At 38.3% G+C, this 24,295-nt stretch overlaps 1 protein-coding gene across 5 annotated transcripts in view; it reads left to right on the forward strand.

Moving 5' to 3' along the window:
- The window catches only part of LOC141393997 (ELAV-like protein 2), a 76,497-nt gene that overhangs the window by 31,504 nt on the left and 20,698 nt on the right, over positions 1 to 24,295 (forward strand). For 2 of the 5 annotated variants that reach the window (XM_073967702.1, XM_073967704.1), the window contains exon 1: positions 2,178 to 2,833. The gene's annotated coding sequence lies outside the window, so the exon portion shown is untranslated. Of the gene's footprint in view, positions 1 to 2,177; positions 2,834 to 24,295 lie in introns of those variants that run through there. The other 3 variants (XM_073967705.1, XM_073967703.1, XM_073967706.1) reach the window with 3 other exon arrangements.

A 24,295-nucleotide genomic window follows, 5' to 3' on the forward strand; every position in this document is an offset into this window, starting at 1 on the left:
AAGTCTCCCTTGTCCCGTATGGGATGTTGTGGAACAATGTTTAAAGTGTGCACGAACGCAGTATTCGGTCCGAGCTCTACAGCCACTACATATGGTGCCATAGGACGTTTTTACTCCTCTCGGGCTGTTTTCTCAAGAAGTATGGACTGGCCCATGGAAAAAAACTTTTACTGTCGTAATTGAGGTACAGAATGCAAGATGCTTCAACCAAAATCAAAGTGATTCGAAAGCAGGTCTTAAAGTGAATTTATCTAAAATTTTGTGTGGGAGGTACCCGATGGAGTGAACAAAACAAATATAGTCCATATTCGAACCTGATCTATATCTGTTAAATATATTAGGATGTGTAAAGTATGGACCAAATCGGTCACTCCCATCCAGAGTTATCATGCGCACAATTTTTCCGAACATTTTTAAACTTTTTTGGGGGAGGTAACTGAAGGAGTGGACCGATATGGCTTATCTTCGAACTTAAACTAAGTTTGCACAAAATATTACGAAGGCCACATTTTGGACCGAATCGGTAGATCCGTTCGAGAGTTATCTTGCGCTCCAACCACTACATGTAGGCGTTTTTTGCACCTTTAAGGCTATTTTCTCAGGAAGTATGGACTTGCCCCCGATGAAACTTGTACCGTCGTATGGGGGGCAATGAATACAAGTCGCTACAACAAAAATCAAAGCGATTCGAGAGCAGGTACTAAACTGAACTTTTCAGAAATTTTGTGTGGAGGTACCAGAAGGATTGAGTCCATATTGAGTCCATATTGGAACCTCATCTAAGTCTGGTAAGAATTTCACGACATGCAAAGTATGGACCAAATCCGTTTCCGATATAACCCATCTTCGAACTTAAACTAAATTTGGACAAAATATTACGAAATCCAAATTTTGGACCGAATCGTTTGATCCGTTCTAGAGTTATCTAATTTTGAAAGTTCTTCTTTCGTCGTCGTAGGATTTTTTAGAGATTTTGGGCTATTATGTTAGGAGGCATGAACTTGCCGTTGAAATCAGGATCACAAGGAGAACCTTCGGTAAAAATGTCAAAACTATTTTCGAACAGCACTGTTGTCCGTTTGGCTTCTTGAGGCTTGATGTACGTTTGGAAGAAATTTTACGGCCAAACTGTGCACTGCCAAATCGGATACTCATTTCGTTAGTTATGGGAGATCAGTTTTTATTGTTGTAGCAGCATGAAACCTACGTAGAAGCATAGGTGACCGAAATACTGTGGTTTTGGGTCAATCCGGTACCTAAGAACCTGTGACTGGAGAACAGTCATTTTATTTACATTATCTCATCTCAGGAAGTATTGGCTTCCCTACGAAAAAATTTGTACCGTCGTAAAAGGGCCCGTGAGGACAACCAGCTGCAATAATGCAAAGCGATCCGAGACATGTATTTAAAATGCACTTTTGAAGGAGTGTACCAATATTCAAACCTGATCTATGCCAAAAAAATATATATTACGGTTTGCCAAACTTCCACTAAATCATTTACTAGAGAGTTATCTGCGAATCAGTTTAGCGTAAAATATTACCATATATTTGGGGGAGGTACCCGAAGTAGTGGATTGATATGACCCATTTTCGAAATTTATCTAAGTTTTTACAAAATATTACGTGGTTTTAATTTGGACCAAAGTAGTTCATCCGTTGGAGAGTTATCGTGCGCACTAGCCAGCCAGACAGACGAACGGGCAGGGGTTAATCGACCACAAATTGTTTGAAACTGATTTTGTCTACTTGGGTCCAAGACCATTATTTCGATGAGGCAATTTTTGAACTTATATCCTAGCTTAAAGCCTGAGGGTACAAAAATGAGAAACAATATGTACTGTGTCAAAAGCTACAACGAATTTCCGAAGTCATGATGGACGATGGAAGGTACTTTATATTAATGGTAAATAATTTACTTTTTCTAAAAATATCTAAATTCTTCTCTTATACTAGTATTGAGTGTTCTCTTCATATCTTCATTATTTTATCTCTTTTGTCGCATACGAATGCACAGTTTATGGGGAAAATGTTGAGTTGAATTTTCTCCCTCCTTTGAATGCGTGTTTGTTTAATTTTTCACTATGACGTTGGGAGGTGAAATTGTTCTCCCCTTTTTTCCGTCAAGAGAAAAAGAAATACACCAAACAATTGAAGCACCGTTATAGGTGGTATTTTATGCACTTTTCAAAAATGTTTTCATTCAGTTTATTTCGGTTCTGTTGGAAGACACACACACATTAGCCTTACGTTACGTTATTTTGAGTTTTTCGGCTTTACGTTTGGTTTTTCGTTTTTGATTTTTTCCTTTTCGTTTAATTTCTGTTCGTTTCGTTCGTAACAAATTCTGAGTTTGATTTGAGTTTCGGAAAGAAAAACAAAACAAAAACAACAACAACAACACCAAAAAATCCATAAAGGATCAGTTGTTTTTAAAATAGAAAAACACACCAAAGGAAACCATAAAATAAAAACGGTTACAACTATTTTTTCAATTACTTTGAGTTGAAAACATTTTCAATAAATTTGTTCAAATATTCTGTTCAAGTTTTGTTTAATTTTTAACAACTACAAAAAATAATTTTTGCAAAATTCTATGTGTGTTTCGTAATCATTGCCGCCGTCGCTGACACCACATACCCTAAAAGAAGAAGGAAACAAAATAAGTTTTGTGAAAACTCGGCAGAAAATTGTTCTTAATTTAATTAATGCAATAACAATAACAAAAACGACAACAACAAAAATACCACTCAAAACCCCAACACAGGCGAATAAAATTTTTTCAAAACTATTTTTAACATTTAAAGGAAATAATAAAAAAAATCATACAAAAGGTAATTTTTGTAATTGTTTTTTTAGTTTTTCAAAAAATGCATATTTCTGTAAATATTTATGAAATTGTATTTCAGAAAATGCCTTCATATTTTTCGATTTTTCCTCAACCATATGTTAGAAACTAAAAATATCAAAACAACAACAAACATGAATAGCCTAAAATAGCATTCTTATCTTATCCATGCCGCACTCTTCGCTGTCTGCTTCGTATCTAGCGAGTGGTAGATTTCCTTCCTTATAGTTCTTTACACCCCAATTTTCTTGTACAATATTCTCATTTGCTCTCTTTTGTAAATATTTCTCTCAAAGATTTTATTTTTCGATGTGAACAAATATCGTTTGTTGTTTGCAAGAGGAGAGTTTTGTTTTTCCCCAAAAAATGTGTAACTTTTCAAAATATTGATTTCAGTGTTTATTATTTCGATTAAGTGATCAACTTGTGAATCACTATCAATATATTCTGGAGATAAAAGGAAAAAGTTTGAATCTACCTGATGTTACAATTAACTGCAAATTGTTGAATCTGCATATTCGGGGGGAATTATTGTGTTTTCAATAATATTTTGATATAAGATCGTCCAAAAGGTTGAAATTAGTGGAATGTCCAGTTGTTTTGTAGGAGTAAATGACATACTAGCGTGATTGTCTATATCCTCAGACATTATATTAACCCACATAAAGCCACTGGTCGTTTAAAGGTTGCAAAAATTGACGAAAAACGCTGGTTTTTCGAATATTTTTATGTTTTTTTTTTTGCTTTTTGTTACAGTATTGTCTTTTATCTGTCATTGTCATTTCACGCTTATAAAGCTTCATTCTACCAAAGCAATTCCATGTAATTGGCCTAAAACGCGAGCAATTCAAAAAAAATCGAGTTTTTGTAATTTTCGACTTTTGATGAAAAATTAAAATATGCGATAAAAATTGAATCATATGTTAGATACATATAAAGTCAGGGATTTGTTAGGAGTATAGTTTGGGAATTCCCGACTTTTTTCCATTCCCGGGAAATCGGGAATAAAAATTTCTCATTCCCGGGAACACGGGACCTTTAATGATCAAAGTGACCTTAGATAAATTGTAATTAGCGAATTTCGCTTAAGGGCTCTTCGAGGATTGTTTACAGGAGTTATTCTTTGAGGTCCTGCTTATATCGATATAATGTTTTTCGTGCAGGAAGTAAGGACTTTCCTGAGACAATGACCCGATAAACTCTGCAGGCAACAACTAAATTAGCAGATGAGTACCATAACTTACGAATTATGTATCCAATTGAACGGAAACTTTGCATAACAATTTTTTTTTATATGTACATAACGCTACAAGAAGGGTTATATCGGATAACACCTTGCGGTTTAATGGCTGTTCTAGGATTGTTCTGAAATGTTTACAGAAGGTATTCGTGAGCATGTCTATGCTTGCTGACATAATGGCGTTAAAACTTTAAACATCTTAGGGTGACTAACAAAACCAATAACTATCGAAAATAGTGACTGACATTGTTGTACTAACCTTTGCACATCGTGATATTTCTCTCAAAATTATATCAAGTTCGGAGATGAAGAATATCGGACAACTGCTTCCGAAAGCGTTTTCTCGTACCGGATTGACCCGGAATCACACCTCAGTGTACATGTGTTTGTATTTGTTTTGTTTTTCTGTGTTGGGAGCAAAAAATCCAGGAATGCAGTCAGCAGTTAGGTGTGGAACTGCCGAGATAGAGTTACTGAACGTATACATTTCGCCGAAAAATAGCTGTATCTCAGATTACAAGCCTAACATTAGCAAGCTTTTGGAAGGTCAAAATCGTCTGGTCTTGGGGGACTTTAATGCGCATCATGAGATGTGGCATTCGGCCCTCGTAAACGACCAGAGGGGTACAGCGCTGGCTGAGCAGATTGATTGATCTACGTTTTACTCGGACAATGAGGACGCTCCTACCAGAATTGGAGGAGAGTGTTACAGTTCGCCAGACATAACCATCGGATCTGACAAGTGACATTACTTGGCAACCCGTCATTTCCCTTGGTTCAGAGCATTTTCCCATAATTGTCTGCATAAGCAGACCACCCGATTTCATCACCTCTGAACGCCGCACATTCGTCAATCATAAGAAGGCTGATTGTTTAGGTTTCAGAGAGTTCAACAATCACCGCTTCAGAGAACTACCTAATCCGTCTGATGTTTGGGTAGCGGAAAGGACGTTCCGAGACATCATCACTGCTGCAGGCGCTCGCCATATACCTGTTGGTCGAATACCCGAAGTAAGACCAAACTTCCCAGCAGAGGCGACGGGAATAGCAAATGAGCGTGATGAGCATCGTCGAGCCAACCCCAGTAACCCCATAGTCAGGGTGTTGACACTGGAAGTTAACAGGCTGGTCGGCGAGCCTAAGCCAAAAAAGGGGCTAAATCATCTGAAGAGGTACAACACTGGAGTCAGATTTACAATGGATGATATTGCGAATGCCATCAGGAACGCTGAATCATTCAAAGTCTTGGGCCCTGATGGATTCTCCATGGAAATGCTGAAACAGCTGGTTAAGCCGAGAGTTGAGTTCTCAACCTTTCGCTTGTTCCCAAAATCTCGAAAATGGACAGGGTGGTCCTGCTATTAAAGCCAGTCAAGGATGCCAGCAATGGTGAATCGTACAGACATTGCTGTTTCAGAATCCGCGAAATCTTCCAAAAGTTAGTTAAGGCGTACTGAGCATGATATTGATTTATAAGGAGACGATATAGTCAGTGCATTGTCCCAGTTTGAACTTATATATCTCAAAAACTGTAAAACCTATGGGAATATCATAAAGGTCAATCTTGTGGAGAATTTTCACAGCTGCAACATTTTCTTTCGGCCCATTTACATAGGACTCGCGGTTTCGAAAATATGAAGTTAAATCGCGATTTATTTGAAAATCCCTCCGGCGATTTTTTTTGTTTTTTGTTATTTCTCATCTATGAGCATTGTAGTTTAAGAATCTGAAAAAACTTCCCAGGTGTAAGCACCTTCCATTTAAATTTGGTTAAGGCACACCGTGGCATATGTTTCCACCAATGGCATTCTATTACATGGAAATTGAGCAACGTAAACAAAATTATTGTTCCCGCAGCCGACTTATATACCTGTCCATAGGAGAAAGCCTCATATCCCCTGTCGAAGGCCGGCTACTTGAAGAAAACTTACATTTTAAAAGAGATTTATGTTCTCGTGGCCGACTTTTGCACCTATTGACAGGGCCGATGGCTGGCTGCATGAAGAAAAGCAATTCCTTTGGAAATTTGGTACGAACCGTCCCAACATACGCCAAAACTCCTTCATATAAGTTGGGGAAGGAAGTTTTTGTACCGTCTCCACTTTGTCGGGATCGGTGCGGAGATCGGACTTAATATATCCTTTTGTTGTTATTTTTGCAATTCTTTTCATTTTGCCTGTTAGAGGTGTGGGAAATTTTTTCCTTCTATTTAGTTCGGTGTCCTTGGAGACAATAGTTCCGTGACATCTATTGACCCCTCTTTCCACTCTCGTCTAAAAATGTTTGTCGGAAACCAATTCTCTATCATTGCTTTGCAAAAACCTATTATTTTTAGCTGGATGCACTACGTTTTCTATATAAGAATTACACGTCGAAAAGTGTGTCAATATGACAAAGTGTGTCAACATTTTCTCACAGTCCATCTCTGCCTCCAAAGGACTGTTTCAATTGCGACAGCAAGGCTTATGGCATTAGTTGAATAGGCAGGACAGTTGAAAAGCTGCAGTGTATCGTGCGGACTTGTGTCCCACGCTGGCAGATTTTTTCAGCCATCCTTTTCCAATAGGAATTGATGGACTGCATCATAAAAACGATGTTCTGTAAAAGCTATTCTGATTTCTTGAGGCAGCTTAAGCTGCGAATTTGTATGTACGATTCACTTTTGCTAGCATCATTGCCGGGCTTGAATTTCTCATCCGATTTTCTGACTTCGGGAACGACGTGACTGACTATCGACAATCTAAGTACTTTAGCTTTACTAATTTTACCTTTTTTGCAACTTATTGCGAAAAATTGTTCTAGTACTCCAGAAATTGGCGTATCTTGATCTTCTCTTCAAACAAAAATGTGGCTTAATATGGTTCGTTTGACTCAACCTAAGCTAAGTTTGATTTTAACTAAAATACGTTTGATTCAAACTAAACTATGTTTGATTCAAACTACTCACAGATTGGTACAAACTGACTCTAGTTTGGTTAAAAGTACCTTTACTTTGATGTATACTCACCTCATTACCGAAATTTTAATATAATGTATCTTTGGTTTGATAAAAAGTACCGACAGTTAAATTTCAAATAACCTTAGTTCGATTCAAACTAATCACTGTTGAACTCAAACAAAGCTATGTTCGATTCAAACTATACCCACACGTTAAATTCACGATTCACCTTTGTAGGTGAGTAGTTCAGTAGCTGGGTAGTTCATTTTAACAACCCTTCGTTTGATTTAAAATACGCCTAATTTGGTTCAAACTAATTTTAGTTTACATACATAACTACCGTTAGTCTTATATAAATTAGAAATAGTTCGATTCAAATTATCCTCGGTTTGATTGAAATTACTAACTAACCACAGTTGAACTTAAACTAACCTAAGTTCGATTCAAACCACTCACAGCTGAATTCAAACTACTATTGCACAGTGGTCCCACTTGTATGAGAAGGTGCGATAAAAATATTTCGGATATCGGATCAATCTGATTTTTTTCAGTATATGCTAAAAATAAGTAAAAAATACTTTAGCCAAAAAATCATCAATATGGGCCCAGTTTTTTCCATAACCCTCATGTAGCATTTTCGGCCCGAATTGGTTGTAATTTGCCATTTGGAGTTTTCAATGATCAAAAACCTTCTGCGCCAAAAATTGTTGTCTTAGGTCCAGGTTTCGGTATAGCCCTCATAATATGGTACCTCCCGATTTCAGGTATTTTGAAGATTTTATCAACATTTTCGCCCCGAATTGGTTGTAATTTGCCATTTGGAGTTCTCAGTGGTCAAAAACCTTCTGCGCCAGAAATTGTAGTCATAGCTCCAGGTTTTGGCATAGCCCTCATATTGTGGTACCTCCCTATTTCAGTTATTTTGAGGTTTTTTTCTACATGTTCGGTTCGAATTGGTTGTAATTTGCTATTTGGAGTTCTTAGTGGTGAAAAAACGTCTCCGACTGGTATCGTGATTTGAATAAAATTATTTTTATATTCTTTTTCCTCCTCCGTCAACTTCGAATCGATGCAATTTTGGGACAATTTGTCCTCTATCAAGTAGACAGCTTCCTTCAATACATTCGACAATGTAATCATTGCCATTGGACTTTTGGAAACTTCCCTCCGCAAAAAATCTCAACGCAACGCACAGTTTTAAAAGTCTTCCTTTAACGTTTCCACAATGTAAACCACGGCATCCTTTGACAATCGAAAATACGCCTTAAACCTAAAATAATTTACTGATTATACAGATCTTTCCAACATGAGCATCAACTTACAATACAGATGGCAATTCCAATGGATTCGACTTGTCCCTCAAATTTCTCCTAATAGATGAAATGTCCTGTACATTTTCTTCATCATCAAAAAGCAATTCCACTGAACTTATCATTATAAAATAGTTTTTTTTTGCGAATTGTGTGTTTTGGATTGAATATAGAGTTCACATGTTTGAAAAAACTCTGATCGATAACACTTTTTTGACATTAATAATACAACATTCCATCTCAGTCGCGGCAATAGACAACGCAACTCAAGTTTAGTGGCAATGCATAATCGATCCCCTAATTTATCGAAAAATTGTCTGTTAAATATGTTATGAATCTCTTCGGATGAGTCAGCGTGACGCTGCTAAACGTGACTGATAGTATAACTGTTTACATGATCTAGTCACTTTTAACGCATATGCTCGCCTACGATCCTGTTGACTTCCATTTCAAGTTCTCATATGCCGATTCTTTGCTGTGGCCAGTAGGTATATAACGAGCGCCTGCAGCAGTGATGAAGTCCCGCAAAATCTTGTTGCTATCATAAATTTGAAAGATATCATGGAAGAAATCATTAATTATACCCTCAGCATTTATGCTAACGAGGTGCATTATCGAAATAATGGTTTTAGACCCCAAGTATGTTTGGACGAAATGGAGTCGATTTAGCTATGTCCGTCCGTCTGTCTGGCTGGCTGCTGCGCACGATAACTCTCGAACGGATGAACCGATTTGGTCCAAAAATTTGGCTTTCTCAATATTTTGCCCAAACTTAGTTTAAGTTCGGTCCACTCCTTCCGGTACCTCCCCTACGAAAGTTCGAAAATTTTCGGAAAATTTGTGCGCATAATAACTCTTGAAGGGATTAACCGATTTGATCCATACTTTGCACATCGTGATATTTCTACCAAACTTAGATGAAGTTCCAATAGGGACTTAATCGGTCCACGCCTTCGGTTGCCTCCCACACAAAATTTCGGAAAAGTTCAGTTTAGGACCTGCTGTCAAATCGTTTTCATTTTTGTTGTAACAACTTGTATTCACTGTAACGTGGTTTTCTCGTCGGCTGGGGTAAACTCAGTCGCGTCCAGGGCCTCCATAAGGGCCCACTAAACCTTATGAAATGAGAAGACTTGTATTCTCCCTTTCCTGTGGGTTTGATTCGTTTTTTTTATTGATTTTAAAAAACTAATTTACAATATACTCGGATTTAATACGATAAGAATATGTTCAATGGGTATGGACAACTATTCGAGCTGAGAAAGACTGGATAGGTGTTTGCGGCTGGGATCTCGTGGTGGATGAGTCGGCGTGACCAGTTGGCTTATCGGGTACGGTGATTGCTGGGCGGTTTTCGCTGGTGTTTCGTAGCTAATCGGGTTGAAGGTGGTCGGGACGACAGTTGCCGATAATCGGGTGAGTGTCGTAGATAATCGGGATGACGGTTTGTTGATAATCAAGATGACGGTTTGTCGATAATCGGGATGACGCACTGTGGGCGAAATTGAAATCTAGCGGGGAAAAAGTCCGAAAACTAACCAAGAGCTAAGTAAAAATCATTAATGCAGTATTTTACCAAACATACTGGTAGACCTAAAAATAACAATGAGTATTGCATTTAACGGTTATTGGCCGTTATAACGGTACACTTACTGGAAGTTTTTTTGCAAGTGATAAAATCGATTTTTTTTGATAACTTGTATGTTGACTAATGACATGGAGAAATGAAAATAAACATGTCGATAATTTAATTTTTACAGATAGTTTGGAAGTAGTTTTTATTAAAAAAATGATTATACCAGTATTTGATGTTGGAAATATTCTAAAAAAAAGGTTTGAACATTTGTATGCAATTTTTTCTACATAGAGCACTTTGAGTAAAGTGCAACTTATGGGAAACACACGGAAACACTATCGGACTTTTTTAATATCAAATTACATACTCCAAAGTATCTACTCCCAAATCTTGGTCTGCCTTTTTTTGCCTTTTTTCATGTTATCAACAATTTTATAAATCCATTTTTACATGAAAATGCGTAATTTAAAGTGGGCCATTTGTGTGGCGGATATACCAAAAAGTGAACCCAAGTGAATAATGTTTGGTGTATAGATATTTTGTCTATTAAAAACACGAAAACCAAATTTACAGCCATTTCCGTTGGAAAATGTAGCTTAAACCTTCTGAATTCTGGAAATCGGGAGATACGTATATATGGGTACTCTATCAAATCGTGGATCTAGGTCGAACATTTTTGGTATGGAGATTTTGTGTGTACTTAGAACCCAAAATACCAAAGTACAGCCAATTTGGTTGGAAAATGTGAAGAATACCTTCAAAATACCTAAAATTTCGGGGCTAGACCTAAACGTGGACCTATGACCCCCATTATGGGAACTAATGTCACATACCCTCTTAAGACCCTAAATACCAAAATACAGCAAAATTCACAGTGAAATGTGGTCCACATACCCAAAATACCATATGTGCCGAGGTACCGTTACGAGGACGATATGATTTAACGGTGAGTTATATTCGCCATACTCCGTGTAGTCATACCTATACAAATATGTAACATCTGTACCAAATTATAGCCGCATTCCTCAATTAGTTTAGGAGTTATTAATTTTTCCCCGCTAGATTTGGATTTCGCCCACAGTGTGACGGTGGGTATATAGTCGGGTTGACGGTAGATAATCGGGGTGAGGGTTTGCTGTTAATCGGGTTTACGGTCTGTTGACAATTGGATTGAATATGGTGTTCGGGAATGCAATTGATGTCGGCTTCGGTGCTCGGCTGTTGATGTTCGTGAATACGATGGATGTCGGGTTCGGAGCTCGGCTGTTGATGTTCGAGAATACGATAGATGTCGGCTTCGAAGCTCGGCTGTTGATGTTTGTGAATACGATGGATGTCGGCTTCGGAACTCGGCTGTTGATGTTCGGGAATACGATGAATGTTGGCTTCGGCGCTCGGCTATTGATGCTCGGGAATACGATGGATGTCGTCTTCGGCGTTCGGAGTTCCGGTGTTAGGCTAAGACTACGGTCTGATTCTACCACTTGCTACTTCTACTCAAATAGTGGAACAAGAACTGTAAACCCTATAGACCTGTAAACCCGAAGGTCCAGTGAACAGTCGAACTGTAAACCCGAAGGTCCAATGAACAGTCGAACTGTAAACCCGAAGGTTCAGTGCCCAAATGTATTAGCCACCACAACTTAATGGGCGGCTCTCAAAAAGTTCTTCCCAACTCTGTAGCACCAAAGTGTACGTTGGAGGATTTAGAACTGCGTTTAGTCCCAACCCGTGTAGCTAACTCCCTGCAATAGAAAGCTCGCCGTCAGCAACCAACTCTGAAATATATGAGTGACTCGAGGCATGAAGTGAGAATATTCGCCCTAAGCACTGACTATGATGGTTGCAAAAATACACTGGAGTTAAATTTACCAGTGTGTCAGGTAGAGACAATGTATGGTGGAGTGTTATCAAAGCGCTGTTTATCCACGACTGTAAGGGGTTTCTTGGTAGTAGTTGTTGTGTTATGTACGTGATCATATTGTCACGTTAAATCACCGCCCCACATACGACGGTACTAGTTTCATAAGGGGCACGTCCATATTTCCTAAGAAAATAGCCTGAAATGTGCAAAAAAACCCCTTTGACACTGTGTGTTGTGGTTGGAGTGCAAGATAACTTTCTAACGGCCTTCGTTATATTTTGCCCAAACATAGTTTAAGTTCGAAGATAAGCCATGTCGGTCCACTCCTTCAGGTACCTCCCCCACAAAAGTTCAAAAATGTTCGGAAAAAGTGTTCGCACGATAACTCTTGAAGGGAGTGACCGATTTGGTCCATACTTTATACATCCTAATATATCTACCAGATATAGATCAGATATGTGTTCAACCTTTCGGATACCTATCACAAAAAATTTCGGAAAGGTTAACTTTAAGACCTGCTATCGAATCACTTTGATTTTTGTGAAAGAAACTTGCATTCGCTGCCTCAATTACGATGGTAAAAGTTTTTTCAGGGACAAGTCCATACTTCTTGAGCAAACAGCCTGAAGGGTGTAAAAACCCCCTATGACACCATATGTAGTGGCTGGAGAGCACGATAACTCTCGAACTGATCAACCGATTTGGTCCAAAATTTGGCCTTCGTCATATTTTGCCTACCGGTGCACAACTTCCGGTAATTCCCCCGAATATCTAAAAAATGCCCCTTAAATGGTATGCACGATATCTCTTGAACAAATTTGGTCCAAACTTTGGGTCTCCTAATATTTTGTAGAGTTGGGCAATCTCGTTTAATTGAACAATCCGGATCACTAACTCGTTCAATGGACCCCGGTAATTTCTTTGACAAACTGCATATACTTAATTTCAGACGTTGGTTTTTATGATGTTACTCATTCGTCTTTGAACGAGGACAGTGATCCGGATCGCTCAATTGAACGCGATTTGCCCAACTCTAATATTTTGTCCAAATTTAGTTTAACTTCTAAAATGGAGGTACCTTAGAATGCATCTCCCACAAAAGTTCAACATTTGTGTCTAAGTGCAGTTTAAGGTCTGTTCGAGATCCTTTAGAAATACCGATGCATTGTGGTCCAGTTTACAACGATATTATGTTTTCCGTGGACAAGTCCATTGTTACTGGCATACTGGTCCAAAAGTTATACGATGACCCACTGAAATGACTAGTGGGCGCGATATCTATCGAAAAGATATGACTATGTCGGTTCATTCCTTTAAGTAACTCCTCTGCAACACTTTTGTAGTTTAATCCTAATCCACATTTTCGACGCCAGTTCAAAAAGGACACAAAACACTGAAATGGCACTAAATACATTCGATCTGACGGTAAATGAAAGTTTCAATTCACATAGGCTGACGGCAAAGCCTACTGATACTTTTTTACTTATTTTAAAAATATCTACGTTGATTGAAATAATTTTCATTTAAAAATTTGAGTTGGCTTGGTTTTTGCTACAAAAACATCGGAGGATGCCCCGAAAGAAGTCATTGATTTTTTACTAAAAACCATGTATCCAGAAAATATGTTGAACCGTTCGGATCGATATAATACCTGCCACCATGCAGGTGTTCTAATAGCATTCACATTCAAACAAGCCAACTATAGTATAGTTTACATTTTTTTATTCAAGAAAATCTGCACATTTATTATTTATTTGACACAATCATAAATCAGATGCCTGTTGTAATAAAATGTTCACATAACAAATTTAATAATGAAACGAAATGTGCATTTCCAATAATAATTTGAAAACTAAAGCATGCGCCTTACCTCGAACAAAAATCAAAATAACAACAAACCACCTTCTCTTCGATTTCAATTTCCATCAACGGTCGGCATAATACTTCGTGGTCGGCGGCATTTAAAGTGCTACATGTGTTAATAGTTGTTTTCAAAAAAATAAAAGAAAAAACAAAAAAAAAAAAAACAAGAAAAAACACCAAAAGTATTCTAAAAATATGCACTTCTCGGTACCCCTTCATATTTCTCTTAGACTTCTCAAAATAATTCTTTTAAAAAATACCATTCCAATGCGTAAAAATTGTTGATTACTCTCGGGTTGTATATTTGTTTTTATTTTGATTTTAAAGGCCTTGTACTTAATTTTTTTGGGGGGGTTTCACATGAAAATGTAATTGAAATATGAATTTACAACAAACAATTGTGAAGATAGATAGAATATTTTAATTTTATAGAATTTAATAAATATTCCATTTTAGTTGTTGACTATTCCGGAAGATTTTTATGACTTGCCGCCTAAATTGAACAGCTTTTTAGTCATTCAATTCCAATACAACATCATCTGTGATCAATGATCATCTGTTAGATGATCACCATTTGTTTCCATAGAGAATTTCCCATTCGGTTTTGGCATGAAGAATGTGTCATGACGACAAAGAAGCACACATTGACGTCACAATTCTATTTTAGAATATAATATTTAAAATATTTTCGTTTACAATATATACATATACGTATGTTGTTGTAAAAACAAATGTTTATTATAATAAATAAAACGCTGTAAAATATAAAATATTTGCATTCAATGAAATGAAATTTATCCTATTGCTGCAACAAAGCATGTGATTATTAGCAAGCAAACGTCAGAATTCTTGTCGAAGGAAAATTTTTTTAAATAAATTGTTGTTATAATTAATATTGATATGTTTATTTACGTGATATGTTATTTACGTTTATTTGCGTGAATCAGACCAGAATATTGGGAAGAGAAATTTACGTGCGCCACTCTTTACCCTAATAAATACTAATATCGCCTCAGCTAGTCATTTCAGTGGGTTATCGTATAACTTTTGGACCAGTATGCCAGGAAGCATGGACTTGTCCACGGAAAACATAATATGGCTGTAAACATGACCACAACGATCAGCATCGGTATACATTTTCAAAGGATCTTCGAACAGACCATAAACTGCACTTAGACACAAATATTTAACTTTTGTGGCGAAGGTACCCTAAGGAGAGGACCGATATGGGTCATTTTAAAAGTTAAACTAAATTTGGATAAAATATTAGAAGACTTAAAGTTTGGACAAAATTGATTGCCCCGTTCAAGAGATATCGTGCATACCATTTCAGAGACATTTGTTAAATTTTGGGGGGTATGTACCGGAATTTGTGGACCGGCATTGCTCATCTTCGAATTGAAAATAAGTATGGACAAATTTTGGATCAAATCGGTTGATCAGTTCGAGAATTATCCTGCTCTCCAGCCACTACAAATGGTGCCATAGGGTTTTGTTACAGCTTTTAAGCTGTTTTATTAAGAAACTGCACTTAGACACAATTATTGAACTGTTGTGGGGGAGGAACACTAAGGAACGATATGGGCCATTTTACAAGATAAACTAAATTTGGACAAAATATTAGGAAATCCAAAGTTTGGACCAAATTGGTTGCCTCGTTCAAGAGATATATTGCAACCCATTTTAGTGACATTTTTATACCCTACACCACTATGTGGGAGGGTATTATAAGTTGGTTTTGCCCAAAAAGTTTGTAACGCATCGAAATAATGGTCGTAGACTCATACTTATATATACCAAAATGAATGTCTCGACGAGCTGAGTCGATCTGGCTATGTGTGTCCGTCCGTCTGTCCGTCTGTCCATCTAAACCTTGTAATCACGCTACAGGTCGCAATTTTGATCGGATCGTCACGAAATTTTGGGCGTTGATGAGGGTCCCGGAGGGGAAGAAGCCTATTGATTTTGGTGATGGTCGGATAATATTCAGGGGTCGGAATGGGCAAAAAACTTATGTGGATAAAAAGACAACGTTTTTTTTCCAAAACGAATATCTCAGCTTCTATATGGGGTATACCAAATGCAAGACCTGACAATAAAAATAAAAGTAGAAAACATCACCTTTCTAATGATGTAAAGTAAATTCTCTTAGGTGATCAAACAACGAAGATATTACAATAGTCGCAAATAAAACCCAAATTTTCATTCTTGCGATTTTAATTATAATGACGAATATCACAGCTTTGGATGGGGACTTTTGAAAAGCAAAGCCTGACTATGAAAGTAGAAGATCTCATCTTTACAATGATGCAAACTAGGTCGTCGTAGGTGACCAAATAACGGAGATATTGCAATAGCCGGTAATACATCCCATTTTTCCATTTTTTGGAAATCACGCTACAGGTCTCAATTTTGATCGGATAGTCACGAAATTTTGAGGGTTAATGGGGGCCTCACAGATGAAGAAGCCTATTTGTTTTGGTGATGGTCGGATAATATTTAGGGGTTGTAATGTTCAAAAAACTTATTTGGATAAAAAGACAATGTTTTTTCCAAAGCGAATATCTCAGCTTTTACATGGGGTGTACCAAAAGCAAGACCTGATAATAAAAGTAGAAAATATCACCTTTCTAATGATGTAAAGTAGGTTCTCGTAGGTGATCAAACAACGAAGATATCGCATTAGTCGCTAATAGAACCCAACTTTTCATTTTTGCGATTTTAATAATAATGACGGATATCACACCTTTGGGTGGGGACCTTCTAAAAGCAAAGCCCATCTTTACAATGATGCAAACTAGGTCGGCGTAGGTGACCTACTAACGGAGATATCGCAATAGTCGGTAATACATCCCATTTTTCCATTTTTTGGAAATCACGCTACAGGTTGCAATTTTGATCGGATCGTCACGAAATTTAGAGGGTTAGTGAGGGTTTCACAGGAGAAGAAGCCTATTGATTTTGGTCATGGTCGGATTATATTTAGGGGTCGGAATGAGCAAAAAATTTATTTGGAGAAAAAGTCAACATTTTATTCAAAAGCAAATATCTCAGAGTCTATAAGGGGTATACAAAAAGCAAAACCTGGCTATGAAAGTAGAAAATATCACCTTTACATCTATGTAACGTAGGTTGTCGTAGGTGGTCAAACAATGAAGATATCGCATTAGTCGCTAATAGAACCCAACTTTTCATTTTTGCGATTTTAATAATGACGGATATCACACCTTTGGGTGGGGACCTTCTAAAAGCAAAGCCTGACTAAGAAAGTAGAAAATCGCATATTTAAAATTATGTAAAGTAAGTTGACGTAGGTGGTCAAATAATAGACATATCGCAATAATCGGTAATGCATCCTTTTTTTCCACTTTTTCTGCAATCACTCTACAGGTCGGAATTTTGATGATCATTACGAAATTTTCTCACAGAGATAGAAGCATATTGATGTTGGTTATGTCGATAGTAGTCAAATGTAAAATTAAATAGTTAATATTAATTATTTGGTCCAGTTCGCCTTAAGTCATTTGGTATAAAAGCCAATTGTTTTCGAGTGAAAAGATTATACACAGAGGTAGTGGTGTAGGGTATCACATAGTCGGCCCCGTACCGACTATAGCCTTTTCTCACTTGTTAAGTATTGGGGGGATGTACCGGAGGTTGTGTATTTCCCATCTTCGAACTGAAACTAAGTTTGCACAAAATATGACTAAGACCAAATTTTGAACCAAGCCGGTTGAACAGTTCGAGAGTTATCGTACTCTCCAGCCACTACATATGGTGCCATAGGTGTTTTTTTTACAGCTTTCAAGCTGTTTTCTCAAGAGGTATGGACTTGCCCCTGAAAAAAAACTTTTACCATCGCTTCAAGAGTTATCGTGTGCACAATTTTTCCAAACAGGTACTTGAAGGAGTGGACCGATATGACTTATCTTCTAACTTAAACTAAGTTTGGACAAAATATTACGAAGGTCAAAGTAATCTTGCACTCCAACCACTACACAGTGTTATACGAGTTTTTGCACCTTTCAAGCTATTTTCTCAAGAAGTATGTGCCTAGCTAACAATTTTATCCGAGGGCTCTGATTTCCGATTTTTCCGAGATTTTCTGAATATTTTTTAGATATTTGTCGATTTCTCTAATATTTTTCTAGAAATTGTACCGATTTTCTATAACTATTTTTTAAGAATCTCTACACATTTTCTGAAGAACCTTAAGAATCTCGTTCCGAATTCGTTCCGATTTCTAATCGATTTTCTAAGGGATTTTTTTGTTCGATTGTTGTCGAAAAACAAAGTGATTTTTTATAAAATTCGCATATACAATTTTTGAATTGTTTTAATATAAATTCAACATATAATAATTCAAGCTAGTGTTGATAGCTTCAACATACTCGTGCACATTCTAATACTATTAATCACAAAATGATAACAACAGGGAAAATCATTAGGACGTTTGAAATTAGACTCACCCATAAATAGCGGATTTGTTCCGTGTTGTGTGTCAATATCAAAGGCGTCAGCGCACAGAGTTTCTTCTGATTTTTGTCAGAAAATCTAAACTTTTCTTCGAATTTTTCCAGAATTTCTTTCCGAATTCGGAAAAAATCTAAATTTTCCACCGAATTTTGCAGAATTTTTTTCCGAATTCGGGCCGAATTCTTTGCGAAATTCTAATATTTTGTTTGAATTTTCTTAGAAAATTCTTTCCGAATTCGGTGGACACGTCCTTCAACTTTTGTACCAAATTCGGAAAGAATTTGGCATCAGAATCGGCAACTTGTGCAGAGATTCTGACCGAATTCGCAAAGAATTCGGAAAAAAATTGTTAGCTGGGTGAGTACAAGTTGTTACAACAAAAATCAAGGCGATTCGAGAGAAGGTCCTAAACTGAACTTTTCCGAAAATTTGTGTGGGAGGTACACGAAGTAGAGGACCGATTGAGGCCATATTGGAACTTCATCTAAGTCTGGTAGAAATTGCACGATGTGCAAATCGGTTGCTCCCTACAAGAGTTATCGTGAGCACAAATTTTCGGAGCATTTTCAAACTTTGGTATGGGGAGGTATCGGAAGGAGTGGACCGAATCGGCTCATCCGTCGAGTGTCTCGTACTAATATGCCTTTCTGGCGGGGCATCTTTATCCATCCTACTATCCCTGCCGGACGGAGCAGTTCGTGGTTTATACAATATGGGTTGTTTTTGTAACAGTGTTTTTATTTCATGTTTGTAAGTTTATTCTTTTGCTTAATCTGGCTCTGAGTCTATCTCCAGTTCTGGGAATGTGGCTGCTTCGAAGGGATATAACCACAGATCTACTGGTTCATACGATATGGGTTGTTTTTGTAACAGTGTTTTTATTTCATGTTTGTAAGTTTATTCTTCTGCTTAATCTGGCTCTGAGTCTATCTCCAGTTGTGGGAATGTGGCTGCTTCGAAGGAATATAACCACAGATATACTGGAGTTAGTTGAGTAGGTTTGGCAGGGCAGTGTGTCATGCGGGCCTGTGCCGTATACTGTGCATATGTTTTGCAAGGTGTCATCGATCCTTGCCCTATAGGAAGACGGCTGCACAATCCACAGCCAAAATTACTGTGGGTTGTCGTGACAGCTGACGTTTCTCAGCTGCGATAGATTGGAAATATTCTCCGAGGACCGCCTTCACACGATAGTTGTTTATGGTATCTACTGCATCTGTGTGGATACTATTTAAACTTGCTTGATTGGTTTGTTGATATTGGGCTCCTCTCTTGTAACGTTGGACCTCTCTTTCTAGATCATAAAGATCCCTCTTGACATGCCTGGGTGGGGGGAGTCCTATCCACCATATGGTGATTGGGATGGCTCTCACGGTAACACCCGAGCAAGTACTTCAACGGAAGCATTCCATTGTGTTTCTGTACTGGAAGAGTCTTTGTCTCCTCATGTAGATGGCCCACTGAAGACATGATGAGGCACCCTGTTGCAGTTCTCGCATTGCACTTATATTCGAGGACAACACTGGCGCCGCATAGCTTACCATAGACCGACCTAGGGACTTGAGGACCTTGTTCCTGCATCTCAGCTTGTCGCAGATAGGGCAGCAGCATGGAACAAAGTTTCGTTTTCACAGAATGATACCAGAGAGTGCCCTCTTTCAGCCCATGTATACTTGTGTGCCCGTCCAATTCCGTCCGTTTAACATTTTTTTACATTTATTGAAATTATGAAGAACGTAAAATTCCAAAGGCTGCGCTAAGCCTTTGTCATGGAAGCCATACAGATTGAGTGGACAAGTATCCACCTCAGTAAAAACAAATTGCATTTGACAGATAAAATGTTCGATGACAGAAAAACCACTCCGCAAGCGAATTTGTCTGATGAGCCGCTACCAACGGCGTAAGCGGTCACATGGTGATGATTGTGTGGGTTCGAATCTTCGGCTTTCCTTTTTCACTTGTAAAAATCATCGGTCATTAAGCTCGACTCCAACGAGAAATTGATTAATATTAAAATGATCTTCGCCCTAGTAGACAAAAGTTTCAAATTAAAAAAGTACAATTTTAACTTTGGCCTTGAATTCCTTTGCAACTACTAGACTTGAAATGTTGGTCCTTTATCTTTCGAACAAAACAAAACAAAAAAATATGAAAATGTTACAGAGTTTTGACCAGGAAAAACGGTTCTGAACCACAGTGAGACGTATCGAATGTGACCCCCAGCATCTTGGGGTAGTTGATGGTCGGAATTCTGCTACCACCGGCCATCACATTCAACTCAGTGCTCACCTCTGCAGTATATGTGGTAAACAAATTGGCCGTAGATTCAGTGATATTTGCATATTCCTCGCGTGTAAAAAGGTCACAAATGACATCCCGGAAGGCACCTGACGCTAAGATCGTACAATTATCCGCATACCTTACGATATCAAAGCCGTCTGGAGGGGTTTAATGCAGGAGAGGTAGAGGTTAAGCAGTTCCGGAGATATCACCCCACCTTGGGGAACCCCCTGTTTTACTCTAGGGGGCTTAGACTTCTTGCCTTTGAATTCCACGTGAATGAAGTTCACCCCAGCATCTTGGGGTAGTTGATGGTCGGAATTCTGCTACCACCGACCAGCACTTTCAACGCAGTGCTGACCTCTGCAGTATATGTGGTAAACAAATTGGCCGTAGATTCAGTGACAGATATTTGCATATTCCTCGCGTGGAAAAAGGTGCTAAAGTCAGTCAAATAGGAGTTCAGCCTTTTACAAATGACATCCCGGAATGTACCTGACGCTAAGATCGTACAATCATCCGCATATCTTACGATATCAAAGCCATCTGGAGGGGGTTTAATGCTTGGGGAACTCCCAGTTTTACTCTACGGGGGCTTAGACTTTTTGCCTCTGAATCCCACGTAAGACTGGCGTCCAAAATCTGCCAAACGTGAATGAAGTTCTGTCTTCCTTCATTCCAGGGTCGGCGAGGACTACTATGATAGATGTACCTTGCGTTATATTCGTGATATTATTTCGCTTTTGGAGGGTAATAACCGTCTGGTGCTAGTGGACTCGCGCTCCGCATGAGCTTTGGCATTCCGACCTAGGGAATGACCAGAGGTGTACAGCGCTGGCTGAGAAAATTGATAGCTCCACATTTTGTACGGTGAACGAAGATAAGAGGAGATTACCACAGTTCGCCAGACATCATCATTTGAAATCAGGTCTGGTAAATTAAGTGTTCTGGCAACCCTTCAACCCTGGCAATAATTAGTCGGGTACAGCGCTGGCCGAGCAAATTTATAGCTCCCCATTTTTTGCGATGAACCAAGATAGGAGGAGATTGCCATAGCCCGCAACAAATCACCATTATGTCACCCAGTCTAATAAATTAAGTGTAATGACAACACGACAACCTGGGCAATGACCATACGAGTGCAGCGCTAGCCGAGCAAATTGATAGCTCCACACTTTGCACGGAAAACGAGGAGAAGAGAAAATTGTCACACTCGCCAGACTTATACATTTGACACCTGATCTGTCAACCCTGTCAATCGCCATAAGTGTTTGGCGCAGGCCGAGGAAATTTATAGCTCTAAATTGTGTACGGTGAACGAGAATAAAGGTTATTGCCATAGCTTGCAAGACATCATAATTGCGACACCCGGTCGAACGAACCCCAAAATCACAATAGTTACGAAAATTATTCTTTAAGTCAGCAGGCTAGTGCGCGAGCATAAACGGAATTTCAATGGCAATGCTAAAGCAAGTCGATGAACCCGGAGTTGAGTATTTGACAAGTGTACTTAACCAACCTGTATTGTACCAGAAGCACAGTACCACAGTACCATTACACGCCATATCCACCCATATCAATCGAGAACTGAAACACAACTAACCGGCAATGCTATACAGGATAAACCGGAAGTTGAGTATTTGACAAGTGTCCTCAATCTATCGCTAGCGTTGACAGGGCGGTCCGGCCACTGAAGCCAGCACAGGCGAATCGTACAGGTCGAGAACTGAACCAGAACAAGTAAAAAAGTGTTAAGTTAGGCCGGGCGGAACTTTTTATACCCTCCACCACAAAATAACCTAAATGGAATAATTGGTTTCCTTTCCATTGGGAAAGTACTTAGCTCCTCCGCCACGGCGGCTATACCAAAACGTGGATCTATGTCCACAACTTTTGTTATATAAGTTTATTGTCACTTAAGAACCCTAAATGTCAAATTAAAGCTACATCGGTCTGAAAATGTAGCTAAAAACGTGAAAATACCGTAAATCGGGGGTACCGTTATATGGGGGCTATACCAAAACGTGGACCTATGTCCACAACTTTTGTTATATAAGTTTGTTGACACTTAAGAACCCTAAATGTCAAATTATAGCTAAATCGGTCTTAAAATGTAGCTAAAAACGGCAAATACCGTAAATCGGGGGGTACCGTTATATGGGGGCTATACCAAAACGTGGACCTATGTCCACAACTTTCGTTATATAAGTTTATTGACACTTAAGAACCCTAAATATCAAATTATAGCTAAATCGGTTTTAAAATGTAGCTAAAAACGGCAAAATACAGTAAATCGGGGGATACCGTTATATGGGGGCTATACCAAAACGTAGACCGATATAGCCCATCATCGAACTTGACCTGCCTGCAAACAAAAGACGCATTTTCCCAAAATTTCAGCGTTCTATCTCCATTTTTGTGGATGCTAGAGTGATTACCACAGACGGACGGACGGACATGCACAGATCGACTCAGAATTTTACCCTGATCAAGAATATATACTTTCTAGGGTCGTAAATGAGTATTTCAATGCGTACTATGGTGGAGGGTATAAATAAGGACATGTGACCGATACAGCCTTCATCTGCGCAAGGAACATGAAGAGTATTCCGGCCAGTCAGAAGTCCGCCGCAGCATGGGACAGTGGAATATTTACATGTGGAGAAAAAAATTATTTTGTATATCTGCATTATATGATGCTCGGTTAGCGTGGGAGTCAAACTAGACATAATATGATAGACAGGTCTCTACAACCAGGTCTGTCGGAGAGGATAGTCATAATATAGATAAAGAGATAGATCCCACGGCACAAGAGATAGGTACTAGATCAGAATTGAAAAGCATTCTCCCAGGTGGAGATGTCATAAACAAGTATCCCCCTAAAGTCGTCATCTACCATAGAAGACAAGAGCTGTTTCATCTGAACTACGTTATGGCTTAATGCCTTGCCTAGCCAAAGCTATCTAAAGCTCGTAAAATTCCACAGACCGTGGAAGAAGAAAATAAAACGACTATATGGAGAGGGGTTTCCACAAATAAAATCCAAATCTCTTCATATATTACATGATCAACACTTGGGCGGAGTTTTTGATTATCGTGTCCACCAGCCTTTTTGGTTGGTCATCTTAGGATGCTTTTAGAACTCTCGGACCATCAAAGACCTCCTTGGAGTTTGAACATGTTTCGGCGAAATCGGGTACTCTCATTAGTTATCAGTCGTTTTAGTTAATGTAGGTATAGTTTTTTGAGCTTTTATTATTAGGACTACAACGACTGCATTCAATGAAAATTTCAAAACAATTCTCGAACAGCTCTTTAACTGAACTTAATCAACCATTTTTGAACTTTTGTGTGGGAGGTACCCATAGAAAGAACCTGCACATTCAAAATAATTCTAATTATTAACGTGATTTAAATGTCTCAAAGTATAACCAAAAACGATTCAGAAAATAATTTATAGAAAACTAGCGGACCCGGCGAACTTCGTCTCGCTATTAAGGAATAAAATTTCATACAAAAACTTAATTTTCGATTTTTGCAATTTTCCGACTTTTCCAGAGGGATTTTCCAAAATCTTCTTCCGCAAAGACCTTCTCCTCGAAAATGCGAATAACTGACAAAAAATTTTACAGAAATCGGCCTAGCCGTTCTCATTTTATGAATTACTATACATTTTTTACACCATTTTTATATATATAGATTTTTTTTTAGAAAATGTCTTTTCTATGCCCGAGACTGTTTACCGCAAACACGCGCCATACATTTTACTAAAAATAGAATTTTGTTATTTTTATTGTCCTAATTAATTTATATTCTCCATCCGCTCATTTCCCCACCCTTTTTCTTTCTGTAACCAAATTTATAATTGAAAGTCAGTTACAGAAACCTACAAGGTGATGGT

The sequence above is a fragment of the Musca autumnalis genome, unplaced genomic scaffold, assembly GCF_047663935.1.
Source record: "Musca autumnalis isolate F117 unplaced genomic scaffold, ASM4766393v1 scaffold_2, whole genome shotgun sequence".
Lineage (NCBI taxonomy): Eukaryota > Metazoa > Arthropoda > Insecta > Diptera > Muscidae > Musca > Musca autumnalis.